We start from the raw sequence: 6,652 nt of genomic DNA, 5'->3' as shown, positions 1-6,652 counted from the left end.
CCTTGTTAACTCAATAAATTTGACAATCAGTGACATAGTAACAATGCACCTTACACTATATATCAACTAGAATACATATTTGGAAGTAGAACAAATCTGCCTGTGGGTTGCAGTACAATATAATGTATTCAAGCTCCAAGTTGCACTGAGGGCATTCTCAGAGACACACTTTTCAGCCCAATAAGTAATTGTTGAGATTATAATACATCTGGCTGTGCATAGCACCACTTTATAAAGAGAGAGAGAGAACAAAGAGACTTTTTTCCGCTTTGCAACTGTCAATTAATGCAAACTCTGAGATGATTTGCACGGGTATCGTTCTGAACTTGGGTTGCCGTGTTTGTTGTAAGCTAGTTATAAAAGAGATTCATCATGAGCTCAAATCACATGTTGCCAGTGAATCTGTGAGCTCTATCACAGGATATACTCACAAGAGTTCAATGCAGCTAACTTTCAGAGAAGGCAATGTAGAACTGTCAGCCTGGTTAGCTTACTTGGCGAGAGCGTGGTGCTGATAATGCCAAGGTTGCAGGTTCGATCCCTGTATGGGACAGCTGCATAATCCTGCATTGCAGAGGGTTGGACTAGATGATCCACAGGGTCCCTTCCAACTCTACAACTCCATGATTCTATGAAAACTCAACCTAACATACCACACTAGAACAAAAGGGGGCATAGGGCCCTCTCTCTCCCTCTCTAAAAGTCATGGAAGAAGGTGGAGATAAATGCAATCACTCAATAATATTAAGTAATACTATGTCCTCCACATGCTTCAAATCCTTAAGGAGGAAGATACTTCCCACCAGTGGTCTCAAACAGCTACAAATCATTAAAGAAGGATTTCCTACCAGCCCCCTCTTTAAAGTGACCTGCAACAAGTAGTTGTGGTTGATCACACTATCAATTAATTGTAATTCACTGAGGGTCCCTCCAGACCGGTGTATTTTTTCTGAATGTGTTCTGCAATATGTCACTGATGTCATAAGAGCGCATTAGTAGTGGACTTGTACTGGACTGTCCACACGTCATTCCACTTGATCAGCTGTTCTGTGATGCTTCCCCAGCACATTATAGTCGTACCTCAGAAGTCGAACGCAATCCATTCTGGAAGTCCGTTTGACTTCCAAAACATTCGGAAACCAAGGCACAGCTTCTGATTGGATTCAGGAAGCTCCTGCAGCCAATCAGAAGCTGCAGAACCCACATCGGACGTTCAGGTTCCAAAGAATGTTCACCAACCAGAACACTCACTTCTGGGTTTGCGGTGTTCGGGAGTCAAAATGTTCGACTTGCAAGGCTTTCAACTGCTGAGGTACAACTATATTGCCACCTGGAGGTTCACTCTTGTTCAGTGAATGTGGGACAAAAACAAACCAGAGCATTTGTCATATAAAAAAGATGTAGGAGGACATTATAGAACAGAGTGGCATGATTTGTGTTATTTTCCTCAATGAGCAGACCAGCTGCAAAATTTTGCACTTGCTTCAATTTCCAGACCAACCTCGGGGGCAGCCCCGCATAGAACACTTTGGAGTAATCCCATGTGGAGCATACTAGCACATGGATGGCAGTGGTCAGAATATCCCAATCCAGAAACAGCCATAGCTGTCTTAGTAGCCAAAGTCCAAGACATTGAAGTCACCTGGTCCTCTAATAGCAGAGATAGATGGAGGAGCACACCCAGAATATGACCCTATCTAAAGCAGGCAATTGACCAATTATCCACACTCAGGAACCACTTGCCCACAGCTCCTCTGTCTTGCCAGAATTTAGACTTAGTTTCTTGGCCATTATCCAGCTCACCACAGAGTCCAGGCCCTGCTCCAGGGCCTGCAAAGCCTCTCTTCATTCAGATGTTATATACTAATAGAGCTGGCTGTCTTCAGATTCCTCTGTTTGAAGGGCTGTCTGGTCCAAGTCCAGATTAAAGATAAACTACCATAAAATGGAGAGCAGCAGGGCTCTGGAAGTTGCCCGGCACCAATAAGCATTGGGATAAGAGACTTAGCCGGCACATGGTACGTGGCCAGTCTTCTTTGTTAGGGTGAGATATTTTGTATTTCTGTTTACGTAATACAACATATTTCTTAATTCACATATGTATGTGTCAAGTAGCATAAGTAAATTTATGCAAATCTGTGCCCTCCTTTCGATGATGCTTTCTTTCTCCGGCGATTTGTAAATAGGCAGCTTAGTTATCCAGCAATCTTCCTGAATCAGGGCTGGGCTCCATGTGTCCCTCAGCCTTATTTCAAAAGACCTTTGCAAGCAATCTGTTCAGAACACTTGAAAGAGAGACCTGTTCTTCTCCCAGCAGCCTGCTGGGTGGAGAGGAACAAAGAGAGGGGGAAAGGGAGAGAGCAAGAGAGCAAGAGAGGAGAGAAGGAGAGAAGGAAGATGGGCTGTGTGTGTGTGTGTGTGTGAGAGAGAGAGAGAGAGAGAGAGAGAGAGAGAGATTCCTTTGACTTTGGTCTTACTCTGCCAGCATATACACAAAGCATATTATCTCCCTCCCCCCCACCAAAAAAAAGATTATGCACCCCTGGACCTAGAGTATTCCCATCTCCTTGAAACAGCTTCACTCTCAGGAACGTCTGCCTTTTATATTGCTGTGGGTCTTTTTTTGGCTCTGGGGTGGAAGTAAAAAGAAACGAAAAGGTAAAAGACCCCTGGATGGTTTAAGTCTAGTCAAAGGCGACTATGGGGTTGTGGTGTTCATCTTGCTTCAGGCTGAGGAAGCTGGCGTTTGTCCACAGACAGCTTTCTGGGTTATGTGGCCAGCATGACTAAACCGCTTCTGGCGCAATAGAACACTGTGATGGAAACCAGAGTGCATTTGCCTTCCCACCACAGTGGTAGCTATTTATCTACTTGCACTGGTGTGCTTTTGCACTGCTAGGTTGGCAGGAGCTGCGACGAAGCCACGGGAGCTCACCCCATCACAGGGATTCGAACTGCCAACCTTCTGATCGACAAGCCTAAGAGGCTCAGTGGTTTAGACCACAGCGCCACCCACTTCCCTTGGATGGAGGAGTGGAGGGTCAGTCAGCATAATTCTGCGAGTCCCTCCATCTTATACTCCTGTTGCATATAGGCGTAAATAAAGACAATATACCCTAAAGACACCTTAATTCCAAGGAAACCAAACCATGGGTAAACACTAGAACCCCTGGCATCTCTCACGGCTCAGAGATTTTGGTGGCGTGTAACAATTGTTCAGTGTCCATTACAGGGCTGAAGCATTAGATAGCTCATGTTCCCTTTCCTAGTATTCCCGGGAAAGGTTAAAATCCAGACACGGCATTCACTCAGCTCTGCACATTACTTGGCTGATGCTGAGGTTCATGAGTCCACATCTTAGGTCTAAGCTCTCATTGTCTCTCCTCTCCCGGCAGTTACTTTGTAGTGTCAATGAGGTAGCAGTTCTCACAGGCAAGTTATTTTTCTCTCCCTCTCTGTCAGGGCAGAGGTCTGGCATTGCTGCTGATTTCCAGAGATCATCCCCGCTCCGTAGCTGTTTCCTTTTCATGTGTGACAAGTTCCTTGCCTGCATTTTGTTCAAACATGCTATGAAACGTCTCTTCTCTTTTAACCCTAGCAGCTTGCTACAGATATTATGTATCGGGCTTTCGGTACCCGTCGTAACATTTCGTCCTCTGGAGTGTTAAAAATAAATAAAAAATGAAACATCCATATGCATGCTTGTGCTCCAATTCACTTCCCTCCAGAAGCTCCTGTTCCCAGAAGTCATTTTCTTTTATTGCTGTCTGGCTGTGGGTGGAGTCACATTCTCGTGGGGAGGGGGGTCGGTTTGGTTGGCAGATATTATCTCTGCTGAATGAATATGTTCAGATCCAATCCTCAAATCAATGTGCTGGAAGGGAAATGTGGACATGTTGGGAATGCAACATAACTGTGTGAGTAACAAGCAGATGCTGAAGGTGTGTAAGGCAGGCAAAGGCATCGCCCGAAGCACTAAATGACAGTTCTGTGAATCAGTACCCTTTGTCCTTGAGTTTAAATTTGGTTCTGCTTCAAATCATCCTGATATGAAACTTGATAAGTGCACCTGCGAAGCAAACAGATTAATGCTTTTCTGCCTTTGCTGGATAGAAATGACAGGATTGTGCAACAGCTCTCTCTTTTGTGTATTTTTATATATGCACCCTTCCAAGCGGCAAAGTGAAAAGGTTTTGCACACATTTGGGGTTCCGTTAGAAATGGCAGACTTGCAGATCTGGCTGCAGTGTCTATAGTGCAGAAGTACACAGCATGGTGCAAATTAATTTAATGTGGATAAGGTTGGCCTGAGCATTCTGAGTCCTCAAGAGGAAAGTCAAAATTGTGGTAGGGATGGCTGCAGCTGCTTCACTCCACAGCAGAAGTCTCCATCCCATTACCACTTGTAGCCTGCACTCCACTTTCTGGTGGGACACAGGTGGAGCTGTGGTCTAAACCACTGAGCCTTTTGAGCTTGCCAATCAGAAGGTTGGTGGTTCAGATCTCCACGATGAGATGAGCTCCCATTGCTCTGCCCCAGCTCCTGCCAACCTAGCAGTTCAAAAGCATGCCAGTGCAAGTAGATAAATAGGTACCACTGCAGCGGGAAGGTAAATGGTGTTTCCATGCACTCTGGTTTCCGTCACGGTGTTTCATTGCACCGGAAGCAGTTTAGTCATGCTGGCCTCATGACCCGGAAAGCTATCTGTGGACAAATGTCAACTCCCTCGGCCTGAAAGCGAGATGAGTGCCACAATCCCATAGTGGCCTTTGACTGGACTTAACCATCCCGGGGTCCTTTACCTTTTTACCTTTTTTTACCCCTTTCTGGTGGGGATGGCTAAATCAGTTAATTTTGGTTTCTCTTCGTTTCTCGTTCTTCCATTCTTAAGTGCAGTTAATCATATATCCATATCATGTTGTGATATTATTATTTTTTTAACTAATCCTGATGGAAATTCAGCAGCATTTTAGTGTGAATTTCTTCCTAATGCACACATTTTTGCAAAGCAATCCCTAGAGGAGTTGGATGGTCAATCTCTCTTCACAGGGAAGTCTGGAAACTGTAGCCGTGCGAGGGAAATAGGGGTCTCAGCGCTTTTAACAAATTACATCTCCCTGAATTCTTTGGGGGAAGCCATGACTGTTTAAATTGGCATTGTCGTGATCTATGTATCTGATGTGAATGCAGTGTCTGGCATGTTGCAGAATACACCAGCGAGCAGCACCAGTCTGGAGGGGCTCCTTGCTGTTGTAGCAGCAGCAGCAGCACAAAATTGAGGGAAACAGACGACATCACCCAGTTGCTCAACCTATAACTCTTCCATGAGATCATTCTCAATGGCTCTTTGAACTTGCATTGCTCACTGCTGAGGGAATAGTCAGGCCTGAGCATACCTTTGGCAAATACTGAGGGGGCTGGCAGCCATGGAGAGGCGTTGAAGGGCAAAGCTGTTTGTGCCATTTGGTCTACCTTAAACTAACTTGCTGCTCTCAACTGCAGTAGACACTGGCTCTTTTACAGTGTTAGAGTCTACTGCCAGTCTAGTTGACTTTTCCCACACTGAATGAGGAGGGGAACCATCTTTTGCCTTAAGCAACCCACTGTATTGACCCAGTCCTGAGAAGCATGTTGGAAATAGTTCTGTCTCCAGCTCTCTTGTTGCTGCTGCCACCCCACCCAGCCTGCAAGAACCACAGTAAGAATTGAACCCCTGTCTCTGCAAAAGGTGTGATACCAACTGCCATCTCCAGATAACAAAAGATGCTTCTTTTTTATCTAGGCCACCTGGAATTGATGGCTCCTGGTTCTCCAAAATACTCTTATTTAAGGCTGTTGGAAACTGCCCGTCATGTCTTTCCCAGGTTTTATATCGTTTTCAAAAAAACAAAATAAATAAATAAACCCACACCCAAGGCTCAAATGTTCTTCGATATGCCAGTATCATTGTTTAATTAATGCTCACTGTCAAGTAGTAAGGCGATAATGAAAAGGAAATGGGAATCGAAACTACTCTGATGCTTTTATGCATTGAAAATTCTCACCCTACAAGTAAATTAATTGCTGCTGGGCTGAGAAATATGTTGTTTAAGAAAGTACACATGATGGACAGAGTAAAATGCCCAGTACATGTAAGAGCAGGGGGCAGATTAACCAATTTTGGACCCCATAGAACCCAATTTCAAACAGGAACACTAATGGCATGAATTTGAAGTATTGCAATAGCTTTGATTAAATTGCACATGATTTGGCTTCCTAGCTGCAATTTAGCTACTCTACCAACAGGTGTGACAAGATAGAGAGTTTTGGAGAACCACATACCCCCAACCGAGTCCTGAACTTTGGTTAGTTTGGAAACAAAGCAAACCTTTAGCTTATTACTAAGAAGCTGCAGTTTGACCACTGCAGCTCATTGCATAATTCTGAAACATTGTAGTTACTTAGTACGTTTTGCCAAAGGGTGGGTTTTTTTATTAACTCAAGTCTGAGTCGTGCAGTTCATAATAATTTCTTGGACCTAATCATTCATTAGTGTATATCATTCACACTGAAACCTAGTGGTAGGAAGAAGTAATAAATTATAAATATGAAAATGAAAACCTTGTGTTGCTTTATCAAATTCTCCCTCCCATGCATATTTAAGAGCTCTCA

This window comes from Podarcis filfolensis, assembly GCF_964270895.1.
Source record: "Podarcis filfolensis genome assembly, chromosome: 7".
NCBI lineage: Eukaryota > Metazoa > Chordata > Lepidosauria > Squamata > Lacertidae > Podarcis > Podarcis filfolensis.
Note: the sequence above shows the minus strand (reverse complement) of the source record.